Here is a 21,519-nt window from a genome sequence, read left to right as displayed (position 1 = left end):
ATTCGGCTCGGGGGGCACATAATCAGAGGAACATGTGAGATACATGGGCAGTGAAATTTGAGTGGCCGATAGAAAAATCGACCAGTAAAAAAAAATTCTCATGATGAACAGCCGATGCACAGCCATCGACTCTAGTACAAATTACACAGGATCTACCAGCCGCGTGTTCAAGACGCGTTTTTTCGACCAAGTCGGTCTTCAGTTCAGACCCGAGGCCTTCTGCTTTCTCGAGGGAGTGAACGATGAGAGCTTCCTCAGCTTCAATGAGCTGTTGCCCGAACCTTCTCTTCGAGGACCTCCAACCCTTTGTGCAAGGTCGCCGATTCAGCGATCTTGTTAGAGGTGTCATCAGTTGCAGAGGAAGAGGTTAGCCGATAAGAACGACAAGGGGTCAGCATGCAACATGAGCCGAGGAGAGGATGGAGCTGCCCTGCCCTTTTTTGGTGGGAGTTTGGGAAACGGCAGGTTCGGGGGCTGACCTTTTCTTGAAGCCGACGGTGGCAAGTCTGGCTGGCTCTGCGTGGTGACTGTCTCAGAATTGACTGAGTTCGAGGCCCTTCGACCGAATCGTGCGTCCTCGCCGCCGTGCTCGCCTTAATCGAGGCTCGGGGGCAGCTGATCCGGTAGACCCTCTGTTTTAGAGCCGATTGGAGTGTTGTCGGCTGGCTCGCATCATAACCTTCTTCAGAAGCGGTGAATTGTTGCAGGAGAAGACCACCAGAGCTGTTGAAAGGAATCTGAAAGGGGATCCATCATCATTGACAGGCTCTGGGCCATCTTGTTGCTGCAAAGAAATAGAGCAGGGTTATAAAGCATCACTGGAAACTATCGCGGGGAGATTTGCGAGCAGGTGGCACCGTTCTGCAGTATCGACTTCGGCGTCAAGTTGTTTCAAAGAACGGTCCTAGGGCTCTCCCGAAGGCATGGGTCTCCCACATTTATACACCAGCTCTCGAGTCGTCGGTCGAAGAGTTGAAGGATAGATTGCGAGGGACCGATGCGTTACCATCGGCTCATTGGGCATTGATTAAGTTGACAATCGGCAAAGGCAGTATGAGGGGAAATCGGCTAAATTAGCATAAAGGAAATCGACAGAATCAAATTAAAGGAAATTCTTCATTGATAACGGGATTCCTTACATAAAAAGTTGAGCGCTCTCAAAAGGAAGTACCAGGGGATACATTGCCCCGTTTACTACTGCTAATCCTATACTAAGGGTCCTATCTATGGGCCGTCGCTGCCCTCGTCGTCGCCGTCGTCGCCGCTGTCGGCGCTACTCCCGGCTGACTCGTCGTCGCTGCTGCCGCGGCCGCCAGCAGGGCCCTCGTTGTCCTCGTCCTCCTCGTCAGCATCGTCGTCGCTGTCGAAGTCGCTGAGGTTCCCCGGCCAGGGGCAGAAGCGCTTGGCCGGCGGTTCATCGGAGGAGGTGTCGTCCTCCTCCTCTTCCTCCTCCTCCTCCTCCTCGAAGGAGGAGAAGTCGTCCCAGGAGAAGCGATTGTCGTCGCTCTCCTCTTCCGTTTCCCCGTCAGCAAGGAAGCGGAGGTCACTTTCTCCGTCGGTTGAGGACTGGTCGTCCTCAGACCAGACAGAGAAGTCGTGACTGGACTCATCCCCGTCTTCTATGGCGCGGCGAATGTGGGCCTCGTGGGCCTTCTTTGGGTCCCACTCCGGCGTCGGCTCGCGGGAGGACTGGGTGGAAAGACCCGACGAGGCAGAGGAGGAAGAAGACATGGTGGCAGAGGAGGGCTTTTGGAGTGCTAATGCGAAGGGGATGAAGAAGTGAACTGTTCAGAGCGGTTAAATAAAGGGGATATGGTGGAGATTCAATGCCACGGCAGTTTCCGAGGAGGTGGTACCCAAAGAAAAAAAAACTGCCAAGTCACGCGGAGAAGTTGAGAAGGCAAGGCATCGTGATGAAGGATACTGCGATGGTTCTGCTCTGCTACGACATGACCCGACGAAGAAAAGACAGGGTGATTTTGGAATTATCAATTCCAAAACCAGGGGGGCATGTGTTATCACCAGAATTTGACCGAGTCAGAGGTGGGCCGCGATCAAGATTGGGCTTGAAGAATATACATAGAAGAAATACGTGAACCGGCCTTATACACGAAGATTGGGCAGTTTGCCCTTGTATCTGTAAATATAGTAGGATACGTGTCGGTTAGATAAAACTTGACTCGTGCACGGTTGGGATTATTCCCACGTTAGAAAGTCTACGGACTATAAATATGTATCTAGGGTTATCGAGATAAACAACAATCACGTTCATCACAAACCAATCTTGGCGCATCGCCGACCCCTTGTTTTGAGGGTTTCTTCCGGGTAAGCATCATGCTACCTAGATCGCATCTTGCGATCTAGGCAGTATACATTTATTCGTTGTTCATGCGTTGCTCGTGCTGAAGCCTTTTTGATGGCGAGCAACGTAGTTATCATAGATGTGTTAGGGTTAGCATCGTTTTACCTTGCTACATGCTTTCATTCATGCAACCCTTAGACGTCTAGCCGTCCTTACACCTTTCTTAGGTGTAAGGGCGGCACCTTGCTTGATCATTATTTAGTAGATCCGATCCGTTATGATTGTTCCTTGTTCTTCAAGGATTAGTTTAATATCTGCATAGTTAGGCCTTGCAAACGGGTTGAAGGATCCGGTGGCACGTAGGGTGCAGTTTGCTAACCCTAGATAAGATGTTCCGGGGATCAACTTCATGTTGGTTTTTAGGCCTTATATAGGGTTGGTTTATTGACACCGTGCGTGGCTGCTAGGCTCAATCACGAGTAGGATGTTCCGATTATGCGGTGAAAACCCTAAATCGTCGTAGATCGTTTTAGCTTTGTTTTGATCAAGCAGGACCACCATGCAATCGTAAACCCCATACGAGTCATGGGTGGATCGGCTCCTTGAGCCGATTCACAGGACAACCTGAGAGCCGATCGAGGCTCGTATTTAATGTTTACGTGTATGCCATGCAGGAAACCTAAGCGAAGCAAATCCATCACCTTCTGGTCAGGTATAGATCAAGTGGCACGCCCTTGCACCAGCATCGGGCCGTGCGTACCAGGAGCTTTGCGGGCCGTCGCTCGGAGGGACCAGGGCCAGCCGCAGCCCTAAGGTTGTTCCCGGCTCTTCGTGTTGCCAGCCGTAGCTCGCCGGTGGGTTTTGGACGCCAACAGATATACATCGAACCCTAGCAATGCAAGCTCTTTCTCCATGCAATGCTCCACACCTCTATGCTAACCTAATTTTTGTGGCATTCGTGCATCATTGGTTGGCCTCAGTGGCGGAGCTATGTTGAAGTCACGGGGGGCCATGGCCCCCCCAGACCATTACATTTCCTGAAGGATTTATGTGTATCTAGCCCATTTGCCCCTCGGGTTGGGCCAAGACAGTGTAATGTTTGTCCCTTTAGCCCATTTGCCTGCCTAGTTAACCAGCCCAAGCTCCGTCGCTGGTTGGACTTCTTAGAGGGATTTTCCTGTTTGCGGTACGGTCTCGCTGACTGTTGCCTTTCAGTGTCGTATGTGGATCATGTTCTCTCGTGTTGTGACCAGGCTCGCTCATTCGGCGATGGCGGAGGCAAGAGGAAGTGCAGTGGTCATGTCGGTGGAAACTTCGGCCTTCGTGACGGCGGCTCTTGGTGCCACGATCTACCGTTTGTAGCGAGATGCCCTTGAACGGCGGCTTTGGCTTCCTAGTTCGAGGCCAAGAGGAAGTGCACTGATTCTCTCGGTTGAACTTTACCCATCGGCGATGTCAGCGGCTCTTGCTGTCGCGACGTGGCCTCGGCAGTCGGATGCCATTCGACGATGGTTGCTGCGATGCTCCTGGTTGTTCAAGGCGTGGAGTGATTGCTGGACAAGTGGGTTTTGTTACTCTGCACTGCCTTGGCTACGAGATCCTTTAGGCCTTGTTTGGTACTAGTGTTTCAGTGGGGATTAGTGGGGATAATACTCTAGAGTATTGGGTGAATCACTTATGTCACCCAATCCCCACAAAACCCCATCTCCAATCCACTAGGTAGGGGTAGAGTATTGGGGATTGAAAAAATTACACTAAAATTTGGGGGAAAAGTGGGGATAAGTGCGAATTAAACTCTCTCATACTCTAGCACCAAACATGCAGTGGGGATTTAAAGTTTGGAGCGGATTATCCCCGCTAATCCCCACTAAAACTCTAGTACCAACAAGGCCTTAGACTAATCCATCAACACTCCTTCGGCCTTGTTTGGTACTAGTGTATCAGTGGGGATTACTGGGGATAATACTCTAGAGTATTGGGTGAATTAGTGCTGTCACCCAATCCCCACAAAACCCCATCCGAATCCACTAGGTAGGGCTAGAGTATTGGGGATTGAAAAAATTACACTAAAATTTGGGGAAAAAGTGGGGATTAAACTCTCTCATACTCTAGCACCAAACATGCATTGGGGATAAGTGGGGATTTAAAATTTCGAGCGGATTATCCCCGCTAATCCCCACTGAAACTCTAATACCAAACAAGGCCTTCCTGATTTAGGCGGGTTGTTTTGTTGTTAGTGCATATACTTTGTTTTTAGGCTTGTGTCGCTAGTGCTTTCTTCTTTTTTCTTTCTGACTTGTTATTTAACTTGGCAGAATATTCTTTCTAGCTTAGACCCGCCCGTAGTTACAGGTTTACAAATTATAATTTTTTTTGATCTATTGATTTGAACTAGGCGAGTTAGTACTGGCTCAAGATCGACTCAATTTTCAATCAAGTTACTGTATATAAGACTCTTAGCCAGCCCATTTGTTTTTGAACCGATCATGAGTCAAGCGAGTCGATCCCGGCCGCCCATTGTTGTAGAGTTTTTCTTGTGCCGCCGGTGCGGCGTGTTACATGCAAACGGCCGCGCGACCAGAGCATGCATAGCACTCGACCGCGCCGCGCACTTTGCCGTGTCGCGCAGGCAGGCAGGCAGGCAGGCAGCGCCGCAGCGGTACGTAGTTTCGCCCTTTGCTGACTGAAAAACTGTCGGAGCGAGCAGCAGCGGCAGTGCTGTGAAAAGACATGGCAGCGTCTACGCTTTGCTCGAGTGCAATAGTTGCAGTTGCAGCATGGTTTTCACCGTCCCTCCTCCAAAGGCTGCCGCGAGCTCATGCGACCTGTCGGGTACGGCTCGCGTGTACCGGGGCTTGCTCACGACACGAGAACTGGGTGTTTGGCGTACGGTTCGGACATGAGTAAGTAAAGGTTACGGGTAAGTTAAGCAGGTAATTGTAGAAATGGAGCTGCAGGGACGTGACGGCGCACAAGACTCGGTCCAGCCGTTGCCCGGCGGTCCAGACAAAAATGAGTAGAGATGTTGGGGTGGTGTCGTCAACCAACAGCGTGGGTGGGAGACGCGCATGTAGCGCAGTGGTTGTGCGCGGCAGTGGCCGGCCAGCCCGTCCCAGGTTCGAGTCCCGTTGGTGGCCGAATTTTCTGGGATGTCTCACCGGGGCTCTTGGTCCCAAATAAAATCCCCTCCACACATATGTGCCACAACTACTAGCTCCTAGGGACACTCAAATTATGTGTGCAAGCAGATAGTTCTAGAGTCTAACTTGTGCACTAGTGGTGTGCGTGTGTGTGTGAGCGCTAAAGGGTGTTGAAGCACATGCGCCAAGATTCGTATACTGCTAGTAACACAGATCGAGGGGTCTCTAAAAAAAAACCAACAGCGTGGGTGGGTCTTCCCGTTGAGGTTGAGGCGCGCACGGCCCGTGAGCTCCAGCAGGACCCGATGAGCAACAGGATTTTTAGCATAATATCCGTGGGGTCCACTGGCCGCGCTCCTCCAGTCAAAGGCAAGATCAGAGGACCCCACCAGCTAGGTAGGCCGGTGGCCTCGCTCGCACTCGCACGCACGAAGAGACATTCTAGCCTAGCGCCTCTTTTGGTCGTCCATCACTCGGCACCCGCATGTCCGTGCCTCTCTACTACACGGCGCCACGGCTGGCGGGAACGGGAGTTTTGTGTTTTTCGTGGTTGCCGATCGATTCGGCGTGATAGGTTGTAATTTTTGAAGGGTCCATACATGCCGTTGAAACCGACTTTTTAAGTTTTCACATGCTCCGAATCCCAGCACACGTCCGTACAAGTCGCCGCTGCTCGTGCTCGATCGTATTGCTTTCCTCTCCCCCGCCATCTCCATGGGATCAATGGTTACGGACAGAATCATGACGTTTCTCTGGCCGTAAAGCACGGTCAGTTACACTTATTACCACTTGGTCAAATTAAGCCCAAAGTTTATTTCACGCTCGCGTTTTACCATGATCGTCTCTGCGTGCTGAAAACCCCGTAACAATTATTCACAAGTTATTCCTGTTTTTTGGACGAAAAATGAGCACGATAAAGCTTGCTGGGGATGGGACGGTTAGCTACATTATTTCCTTCGACAAATTCGGGTTGCTACTACGATTCAAAAAAAAAGGACCTGGGTCACCCAAATCAGTTATTTGCGTGCGTGCGCGTTGCTTCATGTCGAAGAAACCTGATATCAGTGGACGTGTACAGGAAGGCAGGTACACACAACTCCGGCCTTTGCAACGTTCGGATTCCCATATATATATGTTGCGGCAACGTTCGGAAGAGTTGATCGACGGATTGGACGCTACTCTGTACTATTACGCTTCTAAGATACTACTTCGATCAACTTACAATTACCTTGCATTCTAGGTTTTGTTAAACTAAAAGTTTATGAAGTTTAACTTTAAATAAAAGAAAGTTATTAACATTTATAATTTCGAATGCATATAATTTAAAATATAATTTGTGGCGATTCTAATACTACCTCTTTCCATAAAAGGATATTCCAAGTTAGTCTAAATTTGCATGTATTTAGAGACACTTAAATACATCCGAGTTTAGAAAATTCTTCGATAATCTTTTATGGATGGAGGGAGTACAATAAATAGTATTATGTAGATAATGGTATTTTATCCTAAATATTTGATGGGAAGTGCTGAGGATCCTCCGGAGGCCAGGGGCTTCCGAACCTCCGGGTCTAGCGCGCGCCACGTGTCCGGTTTCACGGGAAACGAAACAAGGGTGAGAGAGAGTCAGAGAGACGGGACTGCGTCTCCCTCTTATCCTCCCTCGCGTCATGGAAACAACACACGCCCGCAGCTCCGCCAGTAGCATGGAGAATCCGGCTAGAGGCATCTCCGCCCGACGCCGGTAGTATGGATGTCCACCGCCGGCAGCATCCCCCCGCCGCTGGTGGCATCTACTCTCGCCGCCAGTGATGCATCACCATTCGCCGCTTGCAGCATCGCCGCCCGCCGCCGGTAGCAGCACCACCCGCCGCAGAAGCTTCGTCAACAGTCGCCTGCCACCGGTCGCCGGGAAGCCGTCGCCGCTACCGTCGACCCGTCGCAGCACCTCCGTCGCCGTCATGGACGGAGCTTCTGCTGTCGTCGCTTGCAGCAGCACAATCAGCAGCACAATGACATCTGACCAGCCCTTGTAGCATGGACGACCGACTATTTAAGCAACGACGGACCACGTTTGCAGCTCCGGCAGCTAGCGCTTGCAGCAAGCAGCAGCGGAAGATCATGCAGCACCGGCGACCTGCTTTTGTAGCAGCGGTGGCCGGCGTTTGTAGCTGAAGCGACCGCCGTTCGCAGCTCGCGTACTTGGCGTTTGCAGCTAAGAAGCCAAGCGGCAGAAGAGTATGTAGCACCGGAGACCGGCGTTTGTAGCAGCGGTGGCCTCCCGTTTGCAGCAGCATCTACGGGAGTTTGAAGCAACGTCTCGCGGCGGCGTGCTTGCAGTAGTAGAAAACCATGGAGGAAGGGGCGGCGCGGTGGAGGTCGGGTGGCGGCCGGCGAGGTGGAGTTGGAGCGGGGGCTCCCAGCGAGGTCGGTGGCGAGAGGTAGCGCGAGCGGGAGGTGGAAGGCCGGAAGCTCGGCCAGAGATGGAAGACGATGCGGGGAAGAGATGAGGTAGGGGATGAGGCCGTTCCTGGACTTTTTTTTTTTCAAGGGCCGTTCCTGGTTTGGGGGAAAACGAGTGGACTTATCCTGTGCGGTACGCGGAGCCAGCGGTGCGATCCGCTCCATCCGACGGCTGCCCACCCGGAGGTTGTGAGCGACGGAACCTCCGACTGATTAGAAGCATTTTAGATATTTGATCAACCTTTAACTTTGACTAAATCCAGAACGCGAGGTAATTGTAAACAGAGGGAGTAGCTGAACAAAAACTTCCAAAATAATTTTGTCATCACCACCTAGTGCATTAGTAATACATATATGTGATATAATAACCTCCTGGCCCATGTGATGAGCTTACCCAGCAAACAAACACTGCGTGCAAGGTGTAGGACAAAATACCAATTTATGCGGTGAGTAATATATAACACATAATCATGAGGGAAATACCCAGATGAACTCAGGTACAAATGTACCCGGTTTCACCAATTTTGAAAAAAATATTTTTGTCATGAGAGAAATGCATGGAAGCATGTGGACGGTGGTTGACTGTGACCAATTCAGTTCGGTAGGTTATGTAGACCACCTTGGACCTTGGTCAGTCAGGTCGAGAGAAGAACATGCGTCAAAGAAGAAAGAGCACTAGAATTAGAATCCATGGAATACCAGAGTGATCAAAATCAACACTGGTGCTCGTTTCCATGATCACTCCTGAGGCGGTGTTGGCCTAGTTGTTCGTGACCATCTTGGGGTTCTGATTTGAGGACAAGCACTATGGTTTGAGTATGCTGGGAGTGCTCTGTCTATGGAGGCACTGGCAATTCGTGAAGGAGTAACGCTAGTACAAGAGTGGAGATATTCACTTGTCATTAATAGTGACTCATTCTGATAAAATTCAGGGTTCTAATTTTTTTTTTGCGTCGCTCCCCTCGGTCGCCCCCCCCCCCCCCCCCCCAGGCGACGGGGGAGCCAAACCCTAGCCCCCCGCCGCCGCCACCAAGCCTCCCCGCCCGCTCCCTCGTTGCCTCCCGAGGCCGCCGGCGGCTAAGCCGCCCGCCGCCGATGAAGGGCGCGGCGAGGATCTATGCCTCTCGGGATCCCGCACGGCCCGTCTCGGAGGGAGGACGCCATGCCGGACCCCGGGGGTCGTCGCCGCGGCGTCGCGCCTCTCGGCCTCGCTGCAGCCTCCTGCAGCTCGCCATCCGGCGACGTCTGGCCATGGCGCGGTCTGGCTGGGAGGGCCCGATCTTGGCCCACTTGGGCTCGATCTGGGCCTGGAGGGCTGTGGCCGGTGCGCCGCCCCCAGCTCTCCCGGTGTGCGTCCTGTTCTTCCGCCTTCCCCGGGGCCTCCCACGGTTTCTTCGCTGCCGCGTGCCCTGGTGGAGGCGTTGCTGCCTACGTCGCCCAAGCCTCGGCGTGGTTCGCCGTCGTCCCTGCCGCGGCGCATCTCCGACCGCTCCTCGCATCGGTGCCCCTATGCGTTGGCCCTGCCGGCGGGTTTGCGGGGCGGCTTCGACCTTCGCTGCTCTCTGCAGCTCACCGTCCGTCCTGCTTCTCGCCCCGTCCGGCCATGGCGCGGTTTCTCCCTGGCTTGTGGTTGACGCGGTTGGCCTCGCGCGGCGCTGCTCGGCTTCCCGGTGGCTGCCTTATGCATCGCTGGCGCTAGTGCGCGCGCAGGCTCGTTGGGTGGTGACAAGCTTCATGCCCTGCTTTGGCCCGACGGCGGAGAGGATGCCGGACGAAAATCCTGCACTGTGCCTGGCCGGTGCCGATGGCGGCGGCGCCTTTTGGTGTCGTATCCCTTCTTGTTGGCGCCATCGTTTGCGGAATCTCCTGCCGTTGTGTGTGTCGTGTGGTCTCCGGGTGAAAACCCAGGCTCCTTCGGAGCGGGCGGCGGCGGCAGCTATGCTGCTACCTTCTTGAAGGCGCCACCTGTGGAGGCATCGACTTTGTGGCGTGTTAGGGTGTGTGTTAGTCTTGTTCCACCTTTCAGATTTTCCACTTGGTTTTCCTTATAATCTGGGTCGCTTTGTGCGGTTTTTGGGCCCGATTTCCCTTATTAACTGAGCCAATCTCCTTCTATTAATATATCGAGTAGCTCACCTGCTGAATTCTCAAAAAATTAATAGTGACTCCCTGGTGTTAACTTCTGTAATTCTGGTGATGATAACAAATCAAAACTTAGAGCTATCTATCAAGAAGTTAGAGAAAGCGGGAGGCTTTCTAAAAAAAGCTTATATTTTAGAACGGAAGAAGTAAAAGACAGTACTTTTCTAGATTTTATTTTTGAAAAGGGACGCCTCTGCATCAATGTGATGCACACGGCTTTTTCATTTATTAAACAGTTCAGCAGAATTCAATAGAGAGAGTGCATGTTCTTTAGTGAAGAGAGTGCATCTAAAGTTCCAGATTTCCCTATCCCAGTGAAAGGTGATACCAGAACAAGCTAGGCAGGTGATTGCCTCTCAGTATTATACTTGGAAGCCACCCTCTTACTGTATTTGTGGACCAAATTTTCGTTGCCGCCATTTACAAATGCAGCCTCGTGGTGTTCATATCCCTTATGGCTTCCTTTGATTTATTGGATTTGTACAGAAATTATGTAGGATTTAGATTAAATGCAAAATTTTCTACATAATTAGTTTAATTTATAAGAACCTATCATATACGAACCAATCTTATAAGAATCTTATAGTGTGAATCATATACAAAAAATCATTACCTAATGAAAAATTATTTTTCTACAATTAAACATATGTCATCTTTCCATAGGATTTAAATAGGCAGGATATTATTCCCAAAACAAAGGCAGGATATTCAAATCCTGTGTTTTTGTTTCTATTTCTATGTTTTCCTATCTAATAAATCAAAGGAGCCCTACATACGTGTTTTAGGCTTCCAACGGTATAATAATTAATGAGTAGTCTTCCGTAGCATGTTCCACTTGCTACATTATTATGCCTGGAAAACATGCGAAAAGCTAAACAAATATGGATGCGTACACTGATGAACAGCGGTCGTATCTCGTATAACAGTGTCAAGTCACCGTCGGTATGCGACGTATCACGCTTCAGTCGTCGGTCGATCGGTAGGCTGTACATCTCAATCCTTATGCATGTATATGCAGGTGCATCTTCATATTTATGTATGGTCTTGCTTCTTTTTGTTGAGCGATCAACTAAATATAACATGTCAACAGTACAGTGCACATGGTTTCCGTGTAATTTGGTATATTGTCCTTTTGTTGATACTAGTTCGGTACATTGTGGGATATATCTATTTTTAGACTAAAGGCTTGAGTAGAGCCTGATTTTAAATTAATAAAGTCATCACGGCTAGTACACATAGTTCTAAACCACACGGACAACAACAAGGAGCGGAAAAGAAAAACGAAAGCTAGGGTATAGCCCAGCGACAAACACAAGCAACACTATGCTCTAGTCACGAGAGCACGCACACATAGAAGAAGAGTACATTAGCTAGTGCCCCAAAACCTCGCTACAAAGCACCCCGGAGATACATGACCCAGGGGAGACCGCCTAGTCTTGGTCCCTGATAGTCGCATGAAGAGAGCGAATCCGGGTAATCGCCTCCTCCACCGCTACACGGTCCTGGCTCCTAGCCACTAGCTTCCACACCTGCATATAGATAGTCATTTTGTACAATCCGTCAGCCGGTTGGTTCGGGAAAACCCCTTCAATAGAAAACTTGTCCCTAAGGTTCCAAAGCGTCCAAAGAAGCGCCACACTAGCTATCCAGAACACGCGTCTTGTTTGACCCACTTGGTTCTGAAGAAGGCGGAAGATATCCGCAAAGCAAGATGGGTCCCAAGTGTGACCGAGCAGTTTCCTAACCGCGCTCCACATGAATTTAGCCAAAGGGCAAGAGAAGAAAATGTGGTTATTGTCTTCCGTCTCCCTACAAAGGGTGCACGCGCCCGTCATGGATCCCCTACGCCTCCTAATGTTCTCATTAGATGGGAGGCGCTTCCTGACAAGTTGCCAAAGGAAGATCCGCACCTTCATGGGAACCCCAATCCGCCACAGGTCGCTGAATTTTTCGCTACGGGTGCCTTGGTAAAGCGTAAGGTACAATGATCGGACCGAGAACCTCCCCGAAGGTTCAAGCGTCCAAACCATGGTGTCCTGACGTGGGGATAGATAGGGTATAGAGACCTCGCTGTAAAGATTAGCCCAGTCAATGCGTTCCCCCACTCCCAATTGTCTGCGAAAGAGGATGTGCCATTTCCCTTTCCTACATGTGGCCTCCACCGAGGCCTCAGGCTCTTTCGCAATAGCGAAGAGAGTCAGGTATCTAGTGTACAAGGCCCCGACCCTTGCCACCAATCCCGCCAAAAACTCGTCGCCTTCCCGTTATGCACCAGATGTTTGGCCCCAAGCCTGAAAAGGTGTTTGAGTTTCTGGATCGCATTCCAAAACTGCGACCCCGGCCGGTGGGAATCCATCAACAAATCCTTGTCCCTAAGGTATTTGTTCCAGATGATATCAGCCTAGAGGCCCTGCTACCTGCTTGTGACGGTAAAGCACACGTCCGTTGGGAACCCCAAGAGGAAGGTGACGAGGCGGTTCCTCGGCAATGCCCACCATGAGGGGCTTGGGTTTTAGAGAAAGGCGACGACGGAAGTTCCAGGAGCGAGGCGGTACACGACGTACCCAGGTTCACGCCCCCGCGGTGGAGGGTCGCTACGTCCTGCTAGCAATCCACTATATGAATATATGTATACAGGGGGCCGCCATAGGCGGAGTTGTTGGATCTAGTCTAGTTCTAGTCCGCGGGTTGCGGTGTCTAGGCGTGTTGCCTCTAAAATTATGTTTCTGATTGTGTGTCTCTAAGGGGTGCCCCTGCCTGGCTTTATATATCAGCCAAGCTAGGGTTTACAAGAGTCCCAGTAGGATTCGTATTGGAGTCTTCTTTTCTTGTAGTCCAAGTTGAGGCGCGTGCAGGTCCTGCTTATCGAGTCCTTGTGCTGGTCCAGCTTCATAGTTTGCACCGGGTATGGCAATGTCGAGTACCCGAAGGGTTATGCCCACGTCAGTAGCCCCCGAGTGTCTGGCCGAAGTGAAGCTTCGGGCAGATACTAAAGTTGTCATTGCCGAATGTCTTGATCATCTGTTGAATCTTGTGCTTGATGTAGAGTCGAAGTTGCTTTTGGTCGGGTGCGCGAAGCGCTCCCGATGGGAGTAGCCCCCGAGTCTATGGGCGGGTGCTTGCAGCCACGCATAGACTCAAGTTGTACTACTCGAAGATCTTGATTGTTGATGCCGATGTCTTCAACTTTATTCTTCTTTGTTGGCAAGGTTGCCATATTTTTTATCGGGTGCGCGACTAGCATTCCCGATGGGAGTAGCCCCCGAGCCTGTAGATAAATATGAAATAGTTATGTATAGGGTGTAAAAAATGCTAAGTCAAATACCGTACATGTCCTCGCGTTCCGAGAACATGATGTCGATAACTCTGATGATTTAACTGATAGAAGAGTTGACGATTTGGATGATATCCCAGAGGAGCCGATGATTGAGATGATGGCCCCGAGGAGACGATGATTGAGATGATGGCCCAGAGGAGCCGATGATTGGGATGATGGCCCAGAGGAGCCGATGATTTTATCGGGTGCGCATCCAGCGCTCCCGATGGAAGTAGCCCCCGAGTTTGGGCACTGATGCTTGCAACCGTGAGTAGACTCAAGTCGAGCAACCCGATGTTTACAGTTTTCTTCAGGTGCCGTTGACACATTGTTGTTTATTTCAAAGGGCAAAACGCACCTTGAGCATCGTTGATGCCATTGTTTGTAAGTTTTTTGGTAGGTACATGTATATGCACTTTTACCGTGTCAATGCCGTTGGCAAATTTTGAAGGAGCAAATCTTAATTGCCCGTATGTGTATTCGTTGGTCAGCAAATTGTTTGAGTGATCAGCTCGTGTTGCAGGTCTTGCTAAACCCGTTGTATGTGCAACTTTGCTTTCAACCGATGTATGTTCTGACAGCAGCTCCCGAATATATCGGTAGCACTAGCTCTGCCGATGACTCCGTCGCTCTTTGATACTTCCATAAGTAAAGTACCGAACATGGGTCGTTTTCGTACGTGTTTCATGATCCTTGCTATCTTCGGCACTCTGTGAGGCATCTATAGCAAAGGAAAAGAGGAAAGGTCTCCGTTGTTTCATGATCCTCGCTATCTGCGGCACTCTTTGAGGCATCTATAGCGGAAGGAAAAGAGCAATGTCCCCGTTGCTTCATGATCCTTGCTATTTGCGGCACTCTTTGAGGCATCTATAGCAAAGGAAAAGAGCAAGGTCCCCGTTGCTTCATGATCCTTGCTATTTGCGGCACTCTTTGAGGCATCTATAGCAAAGGAAAAGAGCAAGGTCTTCGTTGTTTCATGATCCTTGCTATTTGCGGCACTCTTTGAGGCATCTATAGCAAAGGAAAAGAGCAAGGTCCCCGAAATAATCTTCAGGGGACCGTGAGCCCAGTCGAATCTTCAAGGGACTGTGAGCACAGTCAAATCTTCAAGGGACCGTGAGCCCAGTCGAATCTTCAAGGGACCGTGAGCACAGTCAAATCTTCAAGGGACCGTGAGCGCAGTCAAATCTTCAAGGGACCGTGAGCCCAGTCGAATCTTCAAGGGACCGTGAGCACAGTCAAATCTTCAAGGGACCGTGAGCGCAGTCAAATCTTCAAGGCACTTGTATTTTCAAAGGCTTTTAGATGACAATTTCAGGTAAAAAGAGTCTTCAAATCTTGCTTGAACTCCAGTGAACCGGCACTCCCGATGGGAGTAATAGTCTTCATATCTTCTTGGGTTCCAGCGAACCGGCGCTCCCGATGGGAGTAATAGTCTTCATATCTTCTTGGATTCCAGTGAACTGGCGCTCCCGATGGGAGTAATAGTCTTCATATCATCTTGGATTCCAGTGAACTGGCGCTCCCGATGGGAGTAATAGTCTTCATATCTTTTTAGGTTCCAGTGAGCCGGCGCTCCCGATGGGAGTAATAGTCTTCATATCTTTTTGGATTCCAGTGAACTGGCGCTCCCGATGGGAGTAATAGTCTTCATATCTTCTTAGGTTCCAGTGAACCGGTGCTCCCGATGGGAGTAATAGTCTTCAGGGGACCGTGAGCACAGTCGAATCTTCAAGGTACTCCATGTGGCGGGCACAGCCGAAACAATTCCGCGGCCAGAGATAGTCCATGCGGCAGGCGCAGCCGAAATAATTCCACGGACAGAGATAGTCCATGCGGCAGGCGCAGCCGAAATAATTCCGCCATCCAAGAGAATCCACGCGGCGCCTAGCTGACGTGGCCGATGAAGGGAACGCGGTTGACATAGCCGATCCGCTGCGGGCGAGCATCCGAATATATCGGGTCCGCGGCGGGCGAGCCCTCGAGTAAGAAGAGTGCGTGATGGCGGGAGCGGTCAGCCGAGCAGGGTAGTCGAAGCTTGTTCCGATCTGATATTTTCTGCGTCGGATGGTGAGAGGCGCCTGACCGGCGATTGGGTCGGATTTTATTCAGCTGCATTGCGATCGCCAAGTCTCTGTCGAGTATTCTGTTGAGCTACTGTCTCCATCATTAAGAAATAGTGAAGCTGTACTTGAGCGATTCGTATTGGGCTCTCGCCGGCGCGTCTCGCGGAAGCATACGCGTAGTCTCCAGCCGAACCTTTTTCCCTTACTAGATGTAATCCCCTCGCGACTAGGCAAACATGTATACTAGCTAGCCCGATCTTTCACGTTTCTTCCCTCAAAACGATGAGCACATGTCAATCATCATCTATGCAAAGGATTAGATCCATGATTGCCGATTGGTAGATTCGTTGAAACTCAGACGCGGTAAAGCGGAGGCCTGGTCGGTCTGCTGCAGCTGCTCACGCCTCCGAAGCCCATCGTCGACAGTTCTGCCCGCAAGGACGAGTAGACCAGGAAGGTAAATAGCGAACAGAAAAAAGAAATCGGAACCACGCCGGCCGGTGCGACGTGAACGAATAGCCTGGACAGAAACTGCCGATGCTTAATTGGGTTCTTCCAGCGCTGCCTCTCCCGACCATGATCAAAACATGCTACTGGTGAATCTTGAAACTTGTGAAGTGTGTGCTTCTTCTCTTCTGGAACTTTGCTGCATACGTACATACGCATACGAGCAGCCAAGCCCAGGCGAATATCGCGTGGCGACTTGATCTGACGTTGTTGATGATGATGAATTTGACTGATCTCGCCCAGATGACAAAATCCAGCGTCGCGTTTCCCACAGACGACGCCAATTGACGAGGCGGTTTCTCGGCAATGCCCACCATGAGGGGCTTGGGTTTTAGAGAAAGGCGACGACGGAAGTTCCGGGAGCGAGACGGTACACGACGTACCCAGGTTCACGCCCCCGCGGTGGAGGGTCGCTACGTCCTGCTAGCAATCCACTATATGAATATATGTATACAGGGGGCCGCCATAGGCGGAGTTGTTGGATCTAGTCTAGTTCTAGTCCGCGGGTTGCGGTGTCTAGGCGTGTTGCCTCTAAAATTATGTTTCTGATTGTGTGTCTCTAAGGGGTGCCCCTGCCTGGCTTTATATATCAGCCAAGCTAGGGTTTACAAGAGTCCCAGTAGGATTCGTATTGGAGTCTTCTTTTCTTGTAGTCCAAGTTGAGGCGCGTGCAGGTCCTGCTTGTCGAGTCCTTGTGCTGGTCCAGCTTCATAGTTTGCACCGGGTATGGCAATGTCGAGTACCCGAAGGGTTATGCCCACGTCAGAAGGTATGATGAGTACAGCAGCGAGTTTTCCCTCAGTAAGAAACCAAGGTTATCGAACCAGTAGGAGATGAAGATCACGTGAAGGTTGTTGGTGAAAGAGTATAGTGCGGCGTAACACCAGGGATTCCGGTGCCAACGTGGAACCTGCACAACACAATCAAACTACTTTGCCCCAACTTAACAGTGAGGTTTTCAATCTCACCGGCTTGCTGAAAACAAAGGATTAAACGTATGGTGTGGAAAATGATGTTTGCTTGCAGAAAACAAAAAAGAATAATGATTGCAGTAGGTTGTATTTCAGATGTAAAAGAATGGACCGGGGTCCACAGTTCACTAGTGGTGTCTCTCCAATAAGATAAATAACATGTTGGGTAAACAAATTACAGTTGGGCAATTGACAAATAGAGAGGGCATAACAATGCACATACATATCATGATGACTACTATGAGATTTACTTAGGGCATTACGATAAAGAACATAGACCACCATCCAGCATGCATCTATGCCTAAAAAGTCCACCTTCGGGTTAGCATCCGCACCCTTCCAGTATTAAGTTGCAAACAACGGACAATTGCATTAAGTATTGTGCGTAATGTAAAAAATACAAATATCCTTAGACAAAGCATTGATGTTTTATCCCTAGTGGCAACAGCACATCCACAACCTTAGGGGTTGCTGTCACTCCCCCAGATTCAATGGAGACATGAACCCACTATCTAGCATAAATACTCCCTCTTGGAGTTACAAGTATCAACTTGGCCAGAGCCTCTACTAGCAACGGAGAGCATGCAAGATCATAAACAACACATATAAGATAGATCTATAATCAACTTGACATAGTATTCCATATTCATCGGATACCAACAAACACAACATGTAGCATTACAATAAGATGATCTTGATCATGATAGGCAGCTCACAAGATCTAAACATGATGGCATAGTAGGAGAAGACAACCATCTCGCTACTGCTATGGACCCGTAGTCCAAGGATGAACTACTCACACATCAGTCCGGAGGCTGGCATGGTGATGTAGAGCCCTCCGGTGATGATTCCCCTCTCCGACAGTGTAACATCCCAAATTTCAATCAAATGAAGAAGATGAATTCCAATTACCCAAATTTTGGAACCAACAAAAACTTTGAATTGCATATAGTGCTATGCATAGTGGACCAGCACCCGAGCCATGAACGCCGGGCAATTCATGACTTGGGCAGATTTCAAGCTCAAGTTCAGCAAGTACCACGTGCCCCCGGGTTTAATCAAGAAGATGAGGGATGAGTTCCGCGAACTCAAGCAAGGACGGATGACGGTGGTAGAATACCGCGACAGGTTCCTTACACTATCAAGGTATGCCCCCGACGAGACCGACACCACCGAGAAGAGGCAGGAGAGATTCCTGAACGGACTGCATGATGAGATGCAGACTGTGCTAGTCAACATCCCCTTTGCCGACCTTGAAGCCTTAGTGGACTCCGCCATCCGGATGGAGGGCAAGCTCAACCAAGCCAACGAGAACCGCAAATGCCGCATGATGCACCAGAGTGGGCCCAGCAATACTCTGAAGTATCGCCCCAGCTCAAGCGGAGGATTTGCCCCAAGAAACAACAAGCCCCTGATGCAGACTTCACGTCCGGGTTATCAGAACCGGAGTGGAGGAAACTCCAGGCCAGGAGGCCACCACAACAACAACAGCAACTACAACAACAACAACAACTTCAACCGCGCTCCACCCAGAAACCCCAACAACAACAACAACAACAACAACAACAACACCAACACTGCTCCGAGGACTGGAAGCAACGCCATCCCCGTCGCCACCAAGGACAAGGACACCATCACTTGTTATGAGTGTGGAGTGGTGGGACACTACTCCAACGAGTGCCCCAAGAGGTTAGCCAAGAATGCCGCCAACACCGCTGCCCCTGCTCAGCAGCAACGCCGCGTCTCCACCGGCAAAAAGTTCGCCCCCAACAACCCCAATAACCGCAATGGCCGTCTCTTCCACATGAACGCTGAAGAAGCCCAGGAAGCACCAGATGTTGTACTGGGTAAGTTTTCTGTTAACTCAGTACCTGCCAGAGTGTTGTTTGATTCTGGAGCATCGCATTCATTTGTCACTGAAGACTTTGCATGCACAAGTAAAATCCAACCCATCAGTTTGAAGCATGTCATGATAGTTCAAATACCTGGGTCAACCACCAAAGCTAGAAAATTTTGCAAAGATGTACCCATCAGAATCCATGAAGTAGATTTTTCTGCCAATTTGATTGTTCTGGGAACCAAAGGTTTGGAAGTCGTACTAGGAATGGACTGGATGTCAAAACACCATGGACTGATTGACTGTGCTAAGAAAGCCATCACCATGACTAGTAGCCCGGTATCCTAGTAGAGCATGTATCTGAAAGACTACCCAGAAAGTTTACCTGCAACCAAAGTGTAGCCAAGCCAACTCTGGATCAGATCAGAGTCGTTTGTCGATACCCAGATGTGTTTCCGGATGATCTACCCGGTATGCCCCCTGATCGGGATATCGAGTTCATCATCGAGTTAATCCCCGGAACTGGACCTATAGCACAGAGAGCCTATAGTATGAACCCCACAGAGCTAGTGGAGCTGAAGAAGCAAATTGATGATATGTTAGCCAAAGGTTTGATTCGACTTAGTGCATCACCCTGGAGATCACCTGTTTTGTTTGTGGACAAGAAGGATGGTGCCACTCGTTTGTGTACGGATTACCGTAAGCTTAACGATGTCACTGTCAAGAACAAGTACCCCCTACCCAAGATAGAAGATCTGTTCGATCAGTTGACCGGTGCCAAAGTGTTTTCAATGATTGATCTTTGGACTGGTAATCATCAGCTGAAGATTCGTGCCACAGATATCCCAAAAACTGCCTTTACCACCAGATATGGGTTGTATGAGTACAACGTCATGTAATTTGGATTAACCAATTCCCCTGCTTATTTCATGAACCTCATGAATAAGATCTTCATGAACTTTTTGGACAAGTTTGTCGTTGTCTTCATCGACGACATCCTTATCTACTCCAAATCCGAAGAAGAACATGAACAACATTTGGAGACGGTCCTAGAAACCCTTAGACACCACCAGTTGTATGCCAAGTTCAGCAAATGTGAGTTTTGGTTGAAGGAAGTAGGATTCCTGGGACATATCTTGTCTGCAGGAGGAATTGTCGTAGATCCCGCCAAGATCAAAACAGTTACAGAATGGCAAGCCCCAACCACCCAGACCGAGGTACGCGCTTTTCTTGGATTAGCCGGATATTATCGCAGATTTGTAGATGGCTTTTCAAGCATCGCTAGACCGATGACCCAACTGTTGAAGAAGGACAAGAAGTTTGAGTGGACTGATAAATGTGAAGAGAGTTTCCAGTAACTCAAGAGTAGACTGACCTCAGCCCCAATTCTGATCATGCCAAACATCGCCAAGCCATCTGACGTCTATTGCGACGCCTCCAAGATTGGTCTTGGATGTGTACTGATGCAAGAAGGCAAAGTGATATCATATCTGTCAAGACAACTGAAGCAACATGAGAAGAATTATCCAACCCATGACTTAGAGCTTGCAGCTGTAGTCCTAGCCTTGAAAGTTTGGCGTCATTACCTCATGGGTAATCGATGTGAGATCTACTCCGACCACAAGAGCCTAAAATATATTTTCACCCAGAAGGAGCTTAATATGAGGCAACGCAGATGGATAGAATTGATCAAGGATTACGACATGAAAATTCACTACCACCCCGGCAAGGCCAATGTGGTAGCAGATGCCCTGAGTCGACTGCCGTGTCAGTTGAACTCCATGATCGCAATAGAGCAACCCAGCCTGTTTCATGAGTTTGAACAGTTTAGACTTGAACTAGTTAGTGAAGGATTCCTAGCCAGCATAGAGCTTCAACCCACCTTGATTAGCCAGATCAAGGAAGCCCAGAAGGGAAACGCTAGTATCGACGGAATCAAGAACCAGATAGCTGCAGGGAAAGCACCAGGATTCACCATAGATGAGGCAGGAGTTCTTTGGTACAAAGGACACCTATGTGTGCCAGCAGATTCTGAACTGAAGCAAGTCATCCTGAAAGAAGCCCATGACACCCTTTACTCAATTCATCCCGGAGGTAACAAGATGTATCAAGATCTGAAGGAGCAATTCTGGTGGCATGGAATGAAGAGAGAAATCGGAAGCTACATCGCCAAGTGTGACATCTGTCAGAGAGTCAAGGCGGAACATCAGCGACCCGCGGGATTGCTGCAGCCACTGCAGATTCCAGAGTGGAAGTGGGACTCAGTAGGAATGGACTTTATCATTGGTTTGCCCAAATCCCGCAAAGGAAATGACTCAATCTGGGTAGTTGTCGATAGACTGACCAAGGTAGCCCAATTCATCCCCGTCAAGACCACATACCAAGGCCCAAAGTTAGCTGAGTTATACATCTCCAGAATGCACGGAACCCCGAAGTCAATTGTGTCAGATAGAGGATCCCAATTTACCTCAAGATTCTGGCAGAAAGTGCATGAAGGACTAGGAACCCGGCTGAATTTCAGCACCGCATACCACCCGCAGACCGATGGACAGACGGAAAGAGTCAACCAAATACTTGAAGACATGTTGAGAGCATGTGTACTGGAATATGGATCCAAGTGGGAAGACTGCCTGCCTTACACAGAATTCTCCTACAACAACAGCTACCAAGCCAGCTTACACATGGCCCCCTTTGAAGCCCTGTACGGAAGGAAATGACGTACCCCTCTAAATTGGTCAGAAGTCGGAGAGAGCCAAGTCTTTGGACCAGATGTTCTTC

This window comes from Lolium perenne, chromosome 4 (genome assembly GCF_019359855.2).
Source record: "Lolium perenne isolate Kyuss_39 chromosome 4, Kyuss_2.0, whole genome shotgun sequence".
Lineage (NCBI taxonomy): Eukaryota > Viridiplantae > Streptophyta > Magnoliopsida > Poales > Poaceae > Lolium > Lolium perenne.
This window is presented reverse-complemented; position numbering follows the sequence as displayed.